The 20,725-nt window shown below is 39.6% G+C and overlaps 1 protein-coding gene across 1 annotated transcript in view; it reads right to left on the minus strand.

The window, feature by feature from the left end:
• Positions 1-11,598, minus strand: part of LOC143131094 (uncharacterized) — a 46,244-nt gene extending 34,646 nt beyond the window's left edge. Inside the window, exon 1 of the mRNA XM_076290493.1 lies at positions 11,507-11,598. The gene's annotated coding sequence lies outside the window, so the exon portion shown is untranslated. The remainder of the gene's footprint in view (positions 1-11,506) is intronic.
• Positions 11,599-20,725: the final 9,127 nt, after the last annotated feature.

Below are 20,725 nucleotides of genomic sequence, written 5' to 3' on the forward strand. Positions count from 1 at the left end.
CTGGTGCCGCTTAAATCATGTATCACCAGACAGAAATGGTTTTGACATTGTGTGCGCAATGCATTGCGGGCAACGTAGTGTCCGGCTGAGAATAGTTGAATAGCATACTGGCTTCCGCACAACGTTACCCGTGATGAATTGAGCAGAGCGGGTTAGGCATAGCAACGCTGCGTAGCAGGCAACGACGAGAGCGCGGAGGGCTGGATTAACTGGTCTACCTTGTCTGTACTGCTGCAAGTTTCATCACCTGGTAAAGAAACCCACAATTGCAGTGTCATGAGCCAATGTCTACAATGAGCAGCTTCAAAGAACGTATAGTGATTTCTAGCTCGTAGTGTGAAAAAAATATTTATTTGAATATCTCACGAAAAAAGTAAAATGAACTGAACTTTGAACTAGTTCAGAATTAAAATTGTGAACTTTAAACGTGAACTGTTCACTTTGAGCATGTATGAACTGAACTTGAACTAGTTCAGAAAAGCTGTGAACTGGCACAACATTGCTCACCAAGACACCCATGTTGGACTCTTGATTCCCAAACACCACTTTATGATACACCAAAGTCCTTTAGGCAAGTCCCTCCACTCTGTGGCCATATGGCAACACATTTTGGGCCTTTATCGGGCATCTATTTCGGGCAGAACTGCGTGTGTGCAAGACTTCACAACACCGACCTCGCTCCAGCAGCGAGATCACAACACATGATTGGTACCGTGTATTCACAACACATCACATGATTGGCACGATGTATTCACATGTCGTCTTTTGGCCGCGGAAGGTGCTGAGATGTGGATACACCAGAGCCATTCAAAGTTGTCGGAAGTAGACAATCACATAATTATGCCAGTCCAGTACGTATGTTTTTATATTTTGCCAGAACTTCCTGATGTTTAGACATGGTTGTTGTTACAATTCATGAATGGAAATTATTTTAAATAATGAGGAACAAATGTAATGCCTTTAGTATATTGCTTTTTATGAATGTCATGCTGTATTGTTTCAAACTGGATTGTGGATTTAATCTAAACATTGTAATTAGGGCTGGGATAAACGATTATTTTTTAAACGATTAATCTAGCGATTATTTTTTCGATGCATCGATTAATCTAACGATTCATTTTTTCAGTCCGATTTGATTTTGATTCGATTATCTCCCCCATTAATTGATTAATAGCAATTTATACATGTTGATTTACATATCTAAATGAAAAAACATGAATTCCTTAACATTGCAATATGTTTATTGCTCTTAAAATTCCAAAATAAAAGACTATACAAGTGCAAAGTAATGCATTCTTAGTCAGAGGTAGCATTCAATAAAGTTCAGTAGTGTATAGGTCACTTTAAGACGTTTTTGAGGGAACCCTTGCACTAAGTTAACACAGTTAAAAGGCTGCTGATGTGTGAATTCATAACGTAGTTAGTTCAAATAACGGTTCGTTGGGACAAGCACTTTTGAGTCTTGGAAAACACTTTTCCATTTACATCGGGATTTTGTGTCAGAGTGTCAATAAAATGAGCCCTGCATGAGTAACGAAATTGACAAGCAGCTGTAAGTAAGCATGCTAAACTCAACATCCAAACAGTATTCTAATGTTAGCTTTGAGATACTGCTTGATTGCTTATCTTAACTTACTGTAGTTTAGCCTCCTCAATGTACTATGTTGTGATAATACCTTAGCAGAGTTAACTTTAATGCAGCAGTTTTTAACAAATTTGCGCAGCATGGTCACGATGCTAAGCGGATTTAATAGCAATTTAGCCCGCCGTATTCTATGCAATGCGTCTATATGACAACAACAATCCTTCAACAATTTTGTTAAATGCACATGCAGAGGAGGGGCAGCGGGCTCGTTACGAAAGAGAGCAGGCAGGGCAAGGAATGGCTGAGTGCGTAAAAAGCACAGCTCAATGAAAGGATTTCATCTTATCTTTAATTTAAATAGGCCGGTTTTGATTTCGTAGCGCCCCACCACAGATTAGTCAACGTATGAGAAACACTGAAGGTGTAAAATTAAAAATATTTGGCGGCACGCATTATGCTTGAAGAATAGACGCGCATATTTTGCGTTTACGTATTTTTTCATCGATTACGTCGACGCATTGTCTAATTGTAATGCTTTTTTGACACTGTCTTGACAGGTCTGAAATAAAATATGTTGAACTGTGAGTTGTTGTCTAAATCTATTGGTGTAAAATAATTTCTAAATGAGTTAATATTGTTTTGTAGTCATAGGTGTTAAATGTTATTTTGGTGAGCGTACAAACCTAACAGTGTTGCATAATTTCTGCATAAGAGTATGTTGTACTCAAAATCTGTATTTCTTTATATTTTGGAGATAAATATTATTAAGTGGTACATTTTACCTTATCAAGTGCTGAAAGGACACTGAATTGGAGTTTTCATTTTATTATTTCACTGTTGCATAAGTAACTATTACATGTCTTGGAGTTACTCAAAGTAGTGTCAAAATGATGCCTCTGAACGAGTGCATTTGAACACTTGTGGTGTTAGGAATTTAACTCTGTTATAGTGTTAATATTTTAACTCTGGTGTCCAGTGTTGGGAGAACACTGGAAACTTGGACCCATATATACACTGAAAAGGGTGTAAAATGTACTCCTATAGAGTACCATTTACACTGTCCAATTTGCTGTGTACGTGACCTGTCAGGAAGCATATGTGAATGTACTTTCAGCTACGTGCAAACCAAAAGCTACGTGACCTTGGTCAGACAGACAGCCAGAGTAAGACGCAGAGACCACAAGATCCGTTCACTTTAAAGGGCAACAGGCTACGTGCAAACCAAAAGCATGTGACAGTCAGAGACAGCCAGAGTACTGTAGGTAGGAGACACGGCGGGGACCGTGGAGTTTATCTTATCTTTAATTTAAATAGTACAACATAGAAGATTAATGTGTGACGGTCGGTTTTGATTTCGTGGCGCCCCGCCACAGATTAGTCAATGTATGGGAAACACTGATGAAAGGCTCTACGTTTATACTGTAGCGTGACTTACAATATGAAGATGTGATTATAATTTATAATCAGAATCATAATTTACTATTAAAAGATTTTTAGTCATATAACTGCTTAAATCCAGCTTGCTCTAAAACAAATAAAAATGTGCAAATGCTGCAAGGTAATGATAGACAATCAGTGTGAAACAAGTTAGAATTATGTTTAAAAACTTAGAAGCTTAGAATTGAAGTGTGTTTTCTTAATTAAAAGCATAAATAGTTTTTGCTAGAATAACCTGTTATAATTTTGCTTAAATTTAGAGTGTTTTTCTTAAACATAAAAGAAAGTTTGCTTATAAAACTTAAAGTGTTTTGCTCAGACTTAAGGAATATTTACTTGAAACATAAAATGTGTTTGCTTATATAAAAAGGTTGTGTTAGATTTAAAGTGTGTTAAGCTAAATGAAATGTGCTTTGAACGAAAAGCTGACTGGCAACTAGAGAAACAAAAAAAAAGCAGAACCATTATTTCATGGCAAGACAGAATACCAAACTTGGACATGTTCTGCCTGACCGAGAGGAGTATAAAAAGAGAACGACCCCTTGTTCAGGGTTCTTTGTTCTTTTTACTTTTCATTTTTCTTTGGATCGAGCATTTAGCCTTTAGACTTAGACAGTTTTCTTTCTTTGTATTTAATAAAAGTCAAAATCCTAACCTTTGATTAGGGGTTTGTAAAAAGACCGTCTAGCGTTTTCTCATATTTTTCTGCCTCTCCTGTGTTGCTGAGAACCCCGGACGCCTTGCAACATGGGCCAGACTTGACTTCGCTGCGGGTATAGGTGACCGTTTGAGGACACTGTATATGAGCAAAAAATATACTGCGCACGCACTGACATACACAGGAGTAGTGAACTCAGCCAGGCATTTAGGAAGGAAAGTCCTATGCTCCAGGGCAGACAAAAAACCAAATAGGCTTTGTTAGCAAATTTATTTGTTAAAACAAAGCAAAATTGTTTGTGAAACTAAGGTCTAGGACCCATTGTGGTCTAAATGCACATCACACACCCAAGCGAGGATATGGAAATCTGTCTGATAAATACAAGTGTATTGGTTATAGATCTGTTGTGGTCAATTGAAGTTCTTATATGTTACAAGAACTGCTATAAAAAGGAGCTTTTATTTAATTTTGACAAGAATCCCCTAATAATAGGGTAGTTGATTTTCTTTCAAATCTGGACGGGCAGACGAACGTCTATAGTGAGTTTCTGACCTCTCTCAGATCATGATGATAAACAACTGCCAATGTAACCTAAAGTAATTAAGCGCCTCTCTTTCTCCCTCCCTCTTAAACACGTCCCTGTTCCATACGTTACAGCCTAGTAGTAACAACAGTAAGTAGGTCTAGCTAACTGCCAGCAATCAGTATAGAAAAGTAGCTTACTTCACATGTTAGGCTTATGTATAATATGATATAGCATTGACGGTCCTAAACCCTCCTAAAACCCATTGCGTTGTCGCGCTTGTCAAAGTTTGGCTGTGATGTCGGCGGCAGTGTTTGATTGATTGATTAGTTCACTTTTTCAACATTATTGGGTCCCTGGTGATGTGACAGGTCAGGACAGGTGTAACTTGAACTGTTATATCATGATGTAACTTGAACTGAATATATATCATGATTTGATGTAGCTTACCTAATATTTGAGGCATATTGAAACAATAATAGGCTATTATAATAAATATAGGCTAATAGGTCTACATTTCATCTTATTCCATAAACCGTTCAGATGTATGTGGCTTGAATGAATGCAATGTCTATTTGTTACAAATAAAACTCCAGCAGTTCATAACTAGCCTATTGTAGCTTATTTTAAAATGAAAACATGGGTAAATCATCATGAATTTGTATGCTTTGGCTATGACTTGACTTGACTTGCTTGACCCAAGCTATGACTTGTCTTGCTTGATTGTCAAAAAAAATGACTTGGACTTGCTTGAGACTAGAAGGTTAAGACTTAACACTTGCTTGTGACTTGAACATGTGTGGCTTACTCCCACCTCTGCTGGCTCCTGTCTCACTTTCTGTTTCTTTCTGGCTATCGGCCAACTCTGTTTCCGGTGTTCTTTTGGGGTTAAGTACACAATCTCAAAAAGGATGTGTTGGAAATAATACAATGTGTTTAGGTTGTTGCCAACACATTCCTTTTGTTATTTGTTACACAATATGTGTTGAAAAGTAGTCTACTGTCAAGTGTTTTTAACAATGGTCGTAGATCGAGTGTACTGCAGTAATTGGTTCAGTTCCTGCTTTTGAAAGTGTTGGCAGGTGGTGGGCAAGCTGCTGCCACATTCTTGAAATGTATTAATGTTCCAATACAGTCAGTTTCCTAATATCGAAAATAGCAGCAATCATTTTTTTTCCACTGAAAGAGGCTGGAGGGGAAGGCAGGGTGGCTGACTTTTTAGCCCCCCCCCCCTGGCCACCACGTAGCTCTGCCCCTGCCTGCCGGCAGGCCTACGCAGAAGAAAGCGCAGGTAGGCTACGCTTTAAGAGAAATCTAGAAGTGGTGAGTATCGGCCAACTTCAAGCACAGTTAGTAGGCGATTTGTCTTGCTTTTTTCAACGTGTTCATTCTTAGTATGACATATCTAACCTTTGTTTCTTGTTCTTTTTAGGCCAGCTGAGAAAGACTGAGAACAGTGGAGACAGTGGAGCTTAATATTTTTCTAACATTTTTTTGTATTTTTATTACTTTGTATTATATATATATATTGTAACGATTTGATAGCGACACACACAGTTGTCCAATCAAAAGGTTTATTTACTGAGAATGAGAGCAGGGACACAGACCAAGACACAGGACACAATACACACGGGGCAGGTCAAGCAGACACACACACTAGGCTACACATACAGGGGAGGACGCAGCCCCCCACACAAAAAGGATCACACATGAGGGAAAACTAAAAGGGAAACGTGTTACAATAAAGACGCTAACTTTACACTTATAACTTAGGAGAAATAATGACATAAACCCCCCAATGTTCGCTCTCGTATCCCAGGATGCCCTGTGCGGGAGAACGCTATGCAATGTCTTGTGCGCCGACGTTACAATATATATATATATATATATAGCCTATATGTAAGGGATAATGTATAGAACGCCGGTCATTACTGGGAAAATAAGTCCCGACAGGGCGAACCGCCCTGAAGGGACTTATTTTCACAGTAATGACCGGCGTTCTATACATTATCCCGCTTATTAGCCTATACAGCTACTTGTCAAAACGAAATAATAAACTCCCCACGATATGATTTTAGCCTACATAACCTAGCCTATTTGTTACCGTTCATCGTGGCATTTGCTGAGAAACAAATAGTTTGCAACAACACACGCTGCTGAATTTGAATCAAACATTCTTTAGAACACAGCTGATCAACCGTCTGCTTTCACGTTTGAAGTTCCAGTCCTTGCGTAGTGATATGAAAGACGTATCAGAAGCACAAAACCCGTTGCCATTGACAGCGGTAATTATATGTTTGCAGCGGTAATTACATGAATATATCTTACGCTAGAACTTTGGGAAATCCCATTCAAGTCAATGGAGCGTTCTACTAGCATTGTGAAGAGCCGTAGGCCTATAATAAATATATATATATATATAGATGGAGATGTTTATAGATTTCAGGCGTGATCAGCATAAGATTTATCAACCACTTACTGTATGATCAATGACTCTCAAGTGGAAAGGGTAAAGAGTTTTAAATATATTGGAGTCCATATTACTGAAGACCTGACTTGGACCAAGCACATTAATTCACTGGTGAAAAAGGGTCATCAGCGTCTTTTCCACCTCAGACGCCTCAAGTATTTCAAGCTACCTCAACAACTACTGAAAAACTTTTACAGAACCACCACTGAAAGTGTTATCACTGGGAGTATAACAGCTTGGTATGGACTGAGCTAGACCGTAAAGCTTTGAAGAGAGTAGTGAGATCAGCTGAACTTACCACCAGAAGTGCCCTACCAAATCCCCAAAGGAAATTTACATAAGGAGATGTCAGTCGAGAACAAGAAAAATCAGGGATCCCAGTCACCCCAACAACTGCCTCTTCTCCACAGTCTAGGAAACGTTACCGCTGAGAGAATGCAGAAAAGTTTTTACCCCCAGGCTATCAGGATTCTAAATGAGGATTGTAGCAGGAGCACCAGCATAGCCTAAACACTTTGCACTTTCTTTCTTTATTCTTCTCCCTTTTTTATGCATATAACCTTTGCAGAGTCTTGAAGTCAGTGGAACAAGCATTTCACTGCATTTATAGGCTACCTGTATAATGTATGTGACAAATAAACATTTGATTTGATATATGTATCATTGTATTGCCTTAATCCTTTCCTTTTCAGAATGTCTATTCATAAGCATAAGTCTTTCTTTCTGTCATTCGGTCTGAAGCCCCAGGTTGGAAGCCTTCATGTGGGAAGTGTCTAAAAAGAAGTTTTCATCGGAGAGACGCCCTCAGGTGGTTAGGGGATTCACAGCGACATTAGGCATTCACATTATGATGCTGCAGTTAGCACCAACTGCTATGTTTGGGTTTAAATGAATGTAAACAGCCTATAGCCGGGACTGTAGCTGGCACACGTGGACACTCCATATTTTCGGCGCCTATGATAGCAGGACCACAATCACGAAGTGTGCTAAAACAAAAAGTTATTAGGATCACACTGTAACATTTCTTTACCGTTTCAGTCAAAAAAAGTAGGGCCTAGGTTAATAATTAAGATGTAGGCTATTTCCCATTGTTTATGGCTCAATGCATGATAGCCTTTTAATAGATAAAAGAAGCAGGAAACAGTAACTGGCAGTCACATATGATAGTAGGCAGGGTTGGGTCAGATTATTTTGAAATGTAATCCATTACTGACTACAAATTACATGGCAATTTTTGTAATCAGTAACGTAATCAGTTGGATTACCAAAAACATGTAACGTAATCTGATTACTTTAGGATTACTTTTAGATTACTTCAATAAATATGCCCATTAAGTAAAAGACACCACCACAGAATTGATGAAAGAATTCTCATTCTATTTTTCTTCTCCACTCTTCTCCAAACATGCACAACTCAGCTTAACCTTTATAAGGGCACACCTGGAGAAATAATTTAGCTTTCGCTGGATTTATTTGACCCAGGGACATGGCCTGAGATTGGCATTAAAAAGGGAAGCATTAAACCCAAATGACACCATGTCCGTTTCAATGGGTGATAAAATTATTATTTTGGGATGTTTTTCAACCAGGGGGACCTGGTGACTTTCTCAAAGTAAGTGGTAACACTAAAACAAGAGGCTATAAAGATTAGGAGGAAAAGATCAGGCAGTGTGCCGAGAGACCTGCCCCAATAGTAGCCTATGTAAGTTAGTAAGTAAGTATATCTTTTGATCCCGTGAGGGACATTTGGTCTCTGCATTTATCCCAGTCCGTGAATTAGTGAAGTCGAAGTCAAGCCCAAAGGCCGAAACCCTAACCAGTAGGCCATCACTGCCCCAAAAGGCAGCATTTGAACATTAAACCACACAATGATCCAAAACATACAGCCAAACAAAGCAAGAAATGGTTAACAGAGAACAATATAAACATTTTAGAGCGGACCTCAATCCGTCAAAAAAGTGAGCACAAGGCCAAAGTGATGGCAAATAATCGTTCCTGCCTCAAAACCCAGATTGCTGTTAAAAAGAGGCTTGGTGGGTATTATATGAGCCATTTTGAGAGCTGTGGTGGTAAATAAAGATGTTTCCAGTGATTGTTTAAAAAGGGTATGAATAATTTTAAACACGCATTTTTTTATAAAAATGTTAAAAAAGATAAAAACACTTTTTTTTATTCCATGTCTTGCAACCTTTTGGCGTGTGCAAGTGTCATTTTAAGTAAGAACAAACATATTGGTCAAGAGAAAAATCAATATTTGCCAGGGGTATAAATCATTTTGTTCTTAACTTTAAAAAGTCTAAAAAGTGAACATCCGAATAAACTGCTTGTCAAATTAAAAGATAGCTAGGCTATCATAAAAAAGTTGCATTGTTTGCATGATAAAATGTAATCTGGTAATCCCCAACAATGTAACTGTAATCTGATTATAATTGTATAATTGATTGTAATCTGGGCTGATTATAGTTACTTGATTTTTGTAATCTGATTACGTAATCCAACCCTGATAGTAGGTTTATAATGGGAAAGAAACACTGTCTGCACAAAAGCCAAATAGGCTACTTCAGATTGTAGATTTATGCTACAAAATTATCCTGTTCGAATCCATCCAGTATTCCCAAGAATACCAACAATATGTTGAAAGGTTAATTTCCCGTTTCCTTTTTTTTTTAGAATGTTGAGATAAGGCTACACCCTGTAAGTGAATGTGTGTGATATTTTTCAAAACAGAAAAAACATCCAAATGATATCCGTTGCATAGCCCTATCTACGGCTTATCATCCTTGGCGTAGCCTACCCGGCGTGCAGGCGATATAGCCAAATAAGGGCAGTGCCGCCCAGATTGATATAGCCCCAGCCAATCGGAAGTGCAAAGCCAGGCGCGTAGCAAGCGTGGGGGATGTGGGTGTTATAACGTACAGACTTGCTAGAACACGATTCTATCCCCCACACTTTTTGTCAGATTAAAATGAAAGTAAAATATGGAAATAAACGCTCCGTAAAGAGTTGGAACCGTATCTACCATAATGCACACACAGAGAGACACAAATAGGTCTGTTGATTTGATTGAACGGTCATCCAGCCAATTATGCCAATTTAGTAGGCCTAAAGCAAAGTTTTTGTCACAATGTAGAAATGCAGGGAGTCAAAGTGAAAGCGGGGGTGCGCGCACCAAGGCACTTGTTGTTTCTGCAAAAATACCTTTGGCTACTGTTCTCAGAGCATTATGCTTTTTCTGTCTATGATCTGCAGCTTTTTTCAAACGATGGGCCTCCTCAACAATTAACCTACTGGTCCACGTAGCCGCGAAATTAAGTTATGCCCGGTGCTTCACACGTCTGATAAATTGCAGCAAGATTGAATGTAACCGCCGGACTGAAAAAAAAAGGCTAAAAGTTTCCCCAATCAGATACTTATTAATTTGGTGTCATCAACTATATACACATAGCCCAGTCAGCACACATATGCCTACGTCTCCAAGACGCTTGGAAAAGATCTGAACAGCTTTGCGTTCCATTGTCTTATTTGATCTGATCTTACACACGTCGGCGGCATTTCAATGTCAATGTGTGTCGTAGTGCTACATCTACTGGAGATCGTAATGTCTTAAATGCGATCGCGTTCCATTTAGAACATCTTATTTTGATCTTTGGCCAGGTCAAGACACGTTTGAGTTCTACATCTGAGAACTAAGATTTCCAGCATGTAGAACTCAAATAGAACGCATATGACCGCTTATGCAATGTGTGCGTCCCTGCAGCAAGTGAAACTGGTGTGGGCTAGAAGCAACAATAGTTTAAACAACAACGTGGCTTCCTGTAACTATCAATGGTATAAGCATAGAAACTGCTAATCATAATCTTTAAATTGACATTAATTAAGCTGGCTATATGCAATGTATTTATGTTCCTTTTGCATATGAGTATACTTCAAACGTTTTTGAATTTGAGCTTACAGTTCTGTCACTATTCTGTGTCCTTTACATTTATTTAATAGGTATCCTCGAAATTAGGCTGCTGTCTTTTAGGCAATTTATTGTAGCCTGCTAACCCATATGCACAAAACATAATTTCTGAAATTATTTCTTGATTTATAACATGAGATATCAGATATGTCTCCATATAGGGTAGTGTCAAATAGTGAAGTGATAGCAGGTAGATCATGTAGGCCTACATGTCACATGAGCCACACATAGGGGCTTTTTCTGTCCCTCCCAAACTGCATTAAAATGGTGTGTTTAGCAATCAGAATTTCTATTTTTTTTTCGAGGGAGAAACTCCAGGACACCAATATAATCCGCACCCCTCTCAGAAAATACTTACAACGTCCCTGTAGGGAGTTATTTATAATTTGGCCAGATTGTTTCATTTACCTATCCCACAACCCCCACACTTTTAAAAAGCTTGATAGGCTACGCCTCTGTGCAAAGCATTAACTTGAAATTCAAGAAAATCTTCCGATTTAATTAATTTAATTTTTCGACCTGAAAATGAGACCCACGGTAATTCGTACCCTATAGATCCGCTAAGTTTTTTTTTTTGCTTTTTTAGGTAGCCTACTTAACACTGTCATTTCGCGTTTGTCCAGCCGTTCACGAACCTTAATTGCGCCCCATGTCATCTAAAACATATTTCGGGATGGCCATCTCACCATGAGAAAACGTAACGTTAATAGTGACAGTGCTAAGAGATCTTAAGCTTTCGCATGCTTAGTAAACATTAGACTGGCACATAATATTGAGCTGAATATTTAGTGGAAATAGCCTACTGTAGCATTGTGCTGATAAATAAAAGTCGCCTATTTAAAGCAACACCAACGAGTTTTTTGTAGGCCTACCTTAAAATAATGTTTCCAAAATTGTTTCCGTGTTTCATCAACTCGTAACAGGGTGAACGGCACTTCTGCATACATGAGAACAGCGTCTTGTCACTAATGAGTCCCAGAACGTCCACGCCCTTTTTTAGGTGAAGGAAGTAGGCACTTTGCTACTACTGTTGACAGAACAGTAGGCTACTTCAATGAGCAGGCACCATGCCTAAAAGCTGCTGTGTTGTATTTTGCAACAACAACAAAAAACTAGATGTACCGCGTAGCGGTACAAAATATGACCGCCGCTCAGTCCTGCACATCCATTCCGCGAAAATAAATCATATTAATGAATTTGTCTCCATCTTCTACTCCATTCCGCACTCTTGAAACTTTTGTGTATGCTTGTTTGAAATGTGTGTTTGCACACATTCCGCACACAAAGTAGCCTACTGGCGCTGCAAAGGTGAATAGATTTGTTTCTGGGCCAAAAAATCTGTAACATTGTTATAAAACCTTTAAAATCTCTAAACAATCACAAGTAGGGCAGTTCATCACAGTCCATCCATTGCAACTGGACTGATGAAAGGTGCACCTGTAGGCTACATTGTATTTGGGAAAAGCAGAAGGTAGCAGCATAATGTATTTATTTATTTATTATTAAACAAAACAATCCCTGTCAGTTCCATGCAGTTTTCAACAGCTATCAAGAAGAGAGGTCATGTCGTGGATTTTTGTGAATGTTTCTTCTTCTACATATGCATAAGCTTAGTCATCTAGTTCAAATGATATTCAGCTTTATTGTCAATGCACAAATGAAATACCAGTAGTCTAAAACAAAATGCCGTTTTTCCCAGTGGTGCAAATAACTGACATGTCCAAAGGGCCTTCATGAAATGCGTTGCGAGACTGTTCATACACATTTTAACGGGCAAAGTTGAAGAGCTACTCTCCGTTATTGTTTGTGCAAATAATATGCTGATTCATGTTCCCTTGCATTTTGCAACCATGAGGTCAATGGTTAAGCTCAATCTTTTGACGCAATCTTTTGATTTTCACCCAGCCTAGTCCATGGTAGGCGCCCGATAGAAATATTGTTTAATTTTGCGATTGAGATATCCACGCACTGGCGCCCCCCCTGCGACGTGTTCGCCCCCCGGTTTTAGAGCTATTCTAAATGCAAAAATGCATAGAGGGAGTTATGACAAAACCGTGACTGTTAACAAACTATAAGCTATATAAGGTAGGCCCTATGCTAGGCCTATTACACAACACAAATTGTCGCTAGGCTATGCTGGCGACCCAAATAAAATCTCCGTTGGAACCAATGGCTTACACCTTACAGTATCAAGCTGCCACCTCTTGGCGAAAAAGTTAATAGTTTTGCATATCAGTAGTAATACATTTCACGTAGCTGTGAATCACGGAAAGGGCGAATGAAGTGGACACTTCTAAACGGAACCCAACCCACTGTACAGTAGCTCAAGGTCTGTGGCTAAAGCAGCCATAATGAAAGCGTTATCATTGTTTGGATACTTCACACACACGTGTTTTTTAATCGCATAGACTACAACTACCAAGCTGGAATCAAAGCACATCGACTCCCCTCTCACACCCTAAACACGCACTTCGAACAAACAAAAAGCGCGATCAGTCTCACGGAATAGCCATAGGCAAAACTGTATCTGACCCTTGTAACGTTGGTACTAACTCATTCATCGCAAAGAATGATTTTTGTAGCACGTGCAACAAATATGTGTAGGTACAGCCCTGCCCTGAATACATCTCAACGTGCGCTCTAAAACATCTGGTTTAAATGGAGATTGTAGATCATCACGGGATCATAGACAGGTTATCTTTCAGGTAGCCTATATATTTTCCATTAAAAAAACATCACGTAGCGAACGTGTTGTGGCTAACTCACTTAGCTCCTGTTAGTAGCCTAGGTTATGAGCAAATGAGATGACAGTCGAAAGATACAATTAGTGCTGTTATCGATTTGCTTGGTAGCTTATAAACGCATTTATGGTTTTCTACAAATACATCAATAATCAAATTGGCCTCCATCACTCAACCATGCTAACGGTAACATTATTTTACCTACGTTCTGCTATTGATAGGATTAACGTAGCCTACCTGCAGTAAAAAACAAGCATGTCCGATAAACATTCTCAGATTTATTTCGGCTTCAAGAGGAAATGGGAATTACATGTCATGCAGAAATCATCCTACCCTTAGACGTTCTCTGCGGTAAACTACTGTAGCCTACAGTCTTGTCCTTGTAGGAAGCATAGTGTCTTTCCAACCCATTTAAGATTAACTTCCAACAAAATTACGTCTCACTGCAACGATGCGCCATCTAGTGGACAAACGACTACTTATCGCCAATACTGGAAATGCAGCCATGATGATGATGATGAATATTTATTTTGGCTTTCTTTTAATCCTACTGAATTTGTAATTATGTATCGGCCGTTCTAATACCGATAGTATGTGGGTGCCTGTGTGTGTGTGTGCATGTGTATATGTGTGCACCACCATCTACAGGCCAATGAGTGTAGAGTCACTAAATGTACACATAACTTAATTTTTTAGACCCCCCCATGGATGAAATTCTACGAAACTTGGCATACCCCCAGAGAATGTCAGGTTAATCATACACATAAAATTTGGTGCAGTTCTGAACGTCTTTACTGAAGAGAGGGGCGATTAAAGCAGAATGATATTGCATTTTCATTTTTTACCGGGGGGGTGCAAATCACAAATGAGTGATTATGGGCTAAGTTGATGTGGGCCCTTGAGACCAACATACCATACCATAAAAATGTCTTCATCCTCGGTGCCACGGTTCAGGTAGTTATTGAGGAAAAACTGCATTTTTTGGGTTTCGGGGGGCCCAGCGCGGAGGGGGAGTGGCCCCCGGGGACCAAACGAAATTTTTCCGTAAAAGTCTAGTGGGGCTACATACCCACCAAATTTCATGTGCCCTGGTGTTTCGGTGCCCCGGGTATCGTTGACCAAAATTTCAGGAAGTAGATGACGGGAAAAAAAAAAAAAAAAAAAAAAAAAAAAACTTTGACAATCCCTATATGACCGCTTCGCTAGCTTCGCTAGCGGCGGTCATAATAAGGATTTGCGGTTTAGTATGTTGCCACAAAAAGAAAGGGAAGGGAAAAGAAGGGGTTTGTGGCTCCAGGCAATCAGAAGAGAGAATCCAGATGGGAGGCTAGATAGATAGATAGATAGATAGATAGATAGATAGGGGACCGTTCGTTATTTATAAACGGGATCACCGGAGGGATTTTGAGTGTCTCGATCAAAAGTTATGACCCTCTCCTGCCTGCTATATAATTTTCAGCGACACTCCAGCAGCATTTTCAAAAATGACATGACCCTCCATGGCCAATTGTCGATGTCTTCCGCCCACGCTATACGCGCTATGAAACCACATCAACATATGCCGTCCTTAAACCAACCTCTGCTTTCTGATCTTACACATCACACTTCACCAAGATGGTGGCCATTTCAGTAGATTTACTCACTAACATTGTTGTGGAAACACAATAAGTATAGAAAGTAAATGCACACTTCCTGCAACTGCATAGGCTACTTGAAAAGGTACTCCTCTAGTAAGTATTCACATGAAATAAAACAATAAAGCATTGAGACCATTCAACAAAGCACACTGGGTAATAACAAATTTAACACATGAACTTGTTGCTATGGACTCGTCTCTAGGCTTCCTCAGTCATTGTAAAGCTGCCGAAGCTGAACATTATCCAAAACTCAATTTCTCAGACGAGCGTCAATTTGGGATCCCACTCCTTCCTTCTCAAATCACTTTAAAAAAGGCCGTTTGCACAATTTCACAAATAATCACAGAGACCGAAAAATACCTAACATGCCAACTTTTTCCGGGTTTATCATTTTAATGTTTCCCCGCTGTCTTGCCGTTTTAATATTTTCCCGTAGAATATCCATATTACTGTAATACTATCATAACATTAGTCCTGCATTCTGGTCTCTGTGTTGTCCTGTTGTTACCCCTTGCCCTTCCAGTGTATTCAAATCATCGTTTTGCTTGCTTGAATGCGAACTCAGAGTGATGTTAACCTAGGCCTATTTAAGTTAACGACGTGGTTGTCGTGAGAACACGATTCATTAGCGCTTGCAGTGTTCGGCCGTAGGCTATGCCTACGTGCGCACCTGACAGGCTACTCAGCTAGACAAACAATTCACCCTGTATATTCACTCCAAGTTGGCCTACCATAACTTACCAACTACACTGTAGACCATAAACTGGCTATTTATATGACCAAATGTATATGTTCAACTTTATGAAGCAGAATTACGCACTGCTACTTGGAACGTAACACATTTTTGTTGGCAGGAGAGAGAATGACAGCGATTAACAAATTGCACTTGTTGCTGGTTACCAATAAACAGGGTTGGGTCAGATTACTTTGAAATGTAATCCATTACTGACTACAAATTACATGGCAATTTTTGTAATCAGTAACGTAATCAGGATTACCAAAAACATGTAACGTAATCTGATTACATTAGGATTACTTTTAGATTACTTCAATAAATATGTCCCTTAAGTAAAAGACACCACCACTGAATTGATGAAGAATTCTCATTCTATTTTTCTGTTTATTATTTTATTACATCTAAGAAATATCTTTGCTCTGAGTAAAGCATTCCTGTGTGAATTAACTGATCTTTTCCTCCAAAAATCTTAATGTAGCCCCTTGTTTTAGTGTTACCATTTACTTTGAGGTCACCAGGTCCCATTGTCTGAAAAACACCCAAAACTAATACATTTCTATAGCTATTCTTCACTTTGGGGGTGGTATTTTGGTGGTTGAAATTTCCCCCAAAATTGATCACTTAGTCATCATGGATGTGATCATGGATCACTATTCTCCAAACATGCACAACTCATCTTAACCTTTATAAGGGCACACCTGGACAATGAATTTAGCTTTCGCTGGATTTTTTTGACCCAGGGACATGGCCTGAGATTGAATGACACCATGTCCATTTCAATTGTGGGGGGGGAGAAAATTATTCCTTTGGGATGTTTTTCAACCAGGGGGACCTGGTGACTTTCTCAAAGTAAACAGTAACACTAAAACAAGAGGCTACATTAAGATTAGGAGGAAAAGATCAGGCAGTGTGCCGAGAGACCTGCCCCAATAGTAAATAAGTTAGTAAGTAAGTATAGATACTTTTTTGATCCCGTGAGGGAAATTTGGTCTCCCAATCCGCGAATTAGTGAAGCACAGTGAACACACAGTGAGGTGAAGCACACAACGAGCACACAGTGAGGTGAAGCACACACCAACCCGGAGCAGTGAGCTGTCTGCTACAACGGCGCTCGGGGATCAATGAGGGGTTAGGTGCCTTACTCAAGGGCACTTCAGTCGTGGATGTGGGCATGGGAGAGCAGTGCTCAACCACTTCCCCCGCCCACATTTTTTCTACTGGTCGGGGATCGAACCGGCAAGCCCGAAGCTTGTCGAATTAAAAGATAACTAGGCTACCATTAAAAAGTTGCATTGCTTGCATGATAAAATGTAATCAGGTAATCCCGAACAATGTAACTGTAATCTGATTACACAATTTTTTTTATTGTAATCTGGGCTGATTATAGTTACTTGATTTTTGTAATCTGATTACGTAATCCAGATTACATGTAATCCGTTACTACCCAACCCTGCCAATAAATACTATATATTTTTTTGCAAACAACACAAACAGAAAGGATGGAGACAGCAAAGCTAGAGATGGGCAGGAACAAGGTCAATTGGTAGAAATGCTTGTCAAAACGTAGGAGCTGGATGTGTGGATGAATGAAGCACAAGTAGGCCTATTTATGTTAAGCATGCACACTGTTTAAAGTTAGGCTACTCGGTAAACTACAAGTAAACCAAAGTTAAATTTAGCTTTTTTAGGGCTGGATAAAGTTGACCAAATGGATATAGGCTGCGTGAATAAAGTAGGCTACTTTGTTGCTCCAACCCTTCCAACGTTAATGGGGACGAATGTTGACATTTTCCTTATTTTGCGTGAGAAACCCGGGAAATCTCCCTTATTTTCATTGTTCAATGTTGACAGAGCTATGGAACGAAAGAGAACGTTATATGGCGACAGAAATCAACAATCAAACAAGCCACTTTGATTTTTTGCTGTTTTCATTAATACAAAAGATGGGTGACCCTCCCTCCTAGACAAAAAAAAGTTAGGTGACCCTCCCCTCATCAAAGAATAAAAAGACATGACCCTCCCCTATTTTCCTCCGGTGACCCCGTTTATAAATAACGAACGGTCCCTAACAAACTATAAGCTATATAAGGTAGGCCCTATGCTAGGCCTATTACACAACATAAATTGTCACTAGGCTATGCTGGCGACCCAAATAAAATCTCCTTTGGGAACCAATGGCTTACAGTATCAAGCGGACTTAAGCTGCCACCTCTTGGTGAAAAGTTAATAGTTTTGCATATCAGTAGTACATTTCACGCAGCTATGTGAATCACGGAAAGCGACACTTCTAAATTGAACCCAACCCACTGTACAGTAGCTCAAGGTCTATGGCTAAAGCAGCCATAATGAAAGCGTTATCATTGTTTGGATACTTCACACACACGTGTTTTTTAATCGCATAGACTAGCCTACTACTACCAAGCTGGAATCAAAGCACATCGACTCCCCTCTCACACCCTAAACACGCACTTCGAACAAACAACAAAAAACGTCTCAGTCTCATGGTATAGCCATAGGCAAAACTGTATTGGACTGGTGTAACGTTGTACTAAATCATCCATCGTAAAGAATGATTATTGTAGCACGTGCAACAAATATGTGTAGGTACAGCCCTGCCCTGGATACATCTCTCAACGTGCGCTCTAAAACATTTGGTTTAAATGGAGATGTAGATCACGGGTGCGTTAATAAATCTACATTGCGGCGAGTTGACACAAATTATTCACTTTGACGAATTTATGTAGTTTCAGTCCTACTTTACTTTGAGCCATGCTCTTCCTTACTTGAATCACCTTTGAACATAGAGGATTGAAGTAGCCTATATGGGTGTTTGGGAATGAACGTTGACTCAGATGCTTTTTGAGACTTTGAGCTAAATGTCCCAGCCTGGTGTTTAGGATGCATCATCAGGTTATCTTTCAGGTAGCCTATATTTCCCATTAGAAAACCATCACGTAGCGAACGTGTGTGGGTAACTCACTTAGCTCCTGTTAGTAGCCTAGGTTATGGTTATAAGCAAATGAGATGACAGTCGAAAGATGCAATTAGTGCTGTTATCAATGTTCTTGGTAGCCTATAACCGCATTTATGGTTTTCTACAAATACATCAATAATCAAAATGGCCTCTATCACTCAACCAATGCTAACGGTAACATTATTTTACCTACTCTAGGCTATTGATATAATTTAAGATTAACGTAGCCTACCTGCAGTAAAAACCAAGCATGTCCGATAAACATTCGCAGATTTATTTCGGCTTCAAGAAGAAATGTAAATTACATGTCATGCAGAAATCATCCTACCCTTATTAGACGGTCTCAGCGGTAAACTACAGTCTTGTCCTTGTAGGAAGCGTAGTGTCTTTCCAACCCACTTTAGATTAACTTCCAACCAAATGATGTCTCACTGCAACGATGCGCCATCTGGTGGACAAACGACTACGTGACGCCAATTCTGGAAATGCAGCCAAATTATTATTATGATGAATATTTGGTTTTCCTTTAATCCTACTGAATTTGTAATTATGTATCGGCAGTTATAATTGCCGATACTGATGGTGCGTACCTGTGTGTGTGTGTGTGTGTGTGCACCACCCCACCATCTACAGGCCAATGAGTGCACAGTCACTAAATGTACACATTACTTAATTTTTTTACACCCCCCCATGGATGAAATTCTACGAAACTTGGCATACCCCCAGAGAATGTCAGGTTAATCATACACATAAAATTTGGTGCAGTTCTGAACATCTTAACTGAAGAGAGGGGCGATTAAAGCAGAATGATATTGCATTTTCATTTTTTACCGGGGGGGTGCAAATCACAGATAAGTGATTATGGGCTAGGTTGATGTGGGCCCTTGAGACCAACATACCATAAAAATGTCTTCATCCTCGGTGCCACGGTTCAGGTAGTTATTTAGGAAAAACTGAATTTTTTGGGTTTCGGGGGGCCCAGCGCGGTGGGGGAGTGGCCCCCGGGGACCAAACGAAATGTTTCTGTAAAAGTCTAGTGGGGCTACATACCCACCAAATTTCATGTGCCCCGGTGGTTCGGTGTCCCGGGTATCGTTGACCAAACGAAATTCAGGAAGTAGATGACGAAAAAAAAAAAAAAAAAACTTTGACAATCCCTATATGACCGCTTCGCTAGCTTTGCTAGCTTTGACATTACTGTAATTCCCTAGCCTGGCGGGCCATCCTATATCATTGACATGTATAGTCTGGCATCGAATCATTCACCTCGCTTAATCCAAGGGGCGGGCAGAGAATTGTCTTTCAAACTGCCTAGGCATGCAATAGGCCAGCGCTACGACCATATCCGTATCCGGTCGGCAAAACGGCAAATACATCCTTCTTCGAAAGGAATGACTTAAGTGCATTGTGTTGATCTACTTTCAAAGAAAAGCACAAGTCCAACTCCTCCAAAGTTGACGCCAACGCCGATTCAAACAACCGCTCTTCGTTTGCCATAGCCACCTTCCTTGTTGTTCACCGTCGCAGGATGTCGTTATCCTGTTAAGCCCGCCTTAAGACTCTCTAACGAAATAGAGCGCTGTGATTGGCCGTCATCCACGGTGTTAAGCCAATAGTAATTCCTATGGTTCGATACTAGACGTACAAGCTGAGCAAATTAATTTGCCGCCGCTAGGGTGCGTCTAGATTTCTAGGCTAGTAATTCCCCTCAGTCAGACACAACTCAATAAAATAGAATTGAGAATTCAATATACAGCCACTAGAGGGAAGCAGAGTATTATTATTTAAAGCAAATTCCAGTAAAGTTGCCCTCTTGAAGCCTTAACCCTCTGAGCTGTGGACAGTTGTGTTAGTGGTCAAGACGTATTATTTTTGAACTTATTTTTAACATAAAATATTTTTAACATAAATTGATTTAGTCATATTCTATATGTTCATTATTGCAAATTGCAACTGACTTTTATTACTTTATTCAGTGTAATACACATCCAGAGTCTTTTTTT

The sequence above is a fragment of the Alosa pseudoharengus genome, unplaced genomic scaffold, assembly GCF_046254945.1.
Source record: "Alosa pseudoharengus isolate Yale_2024_CS ecotype anadromous, Long Island Sound unplaced genomic scaffold, YU_APseudo_1.1 YU_APseudo_1.1_scf_18, whole genome shotgun sequence".
In the NCBI taxonomy this organism is placed as follows: domain Eukaryota; kingdom Metazoa; phylum Chordata; class Actinopteri; order Clupeiformes; family Clupeidae; genus Alosa; species Alosa pseudoharengus.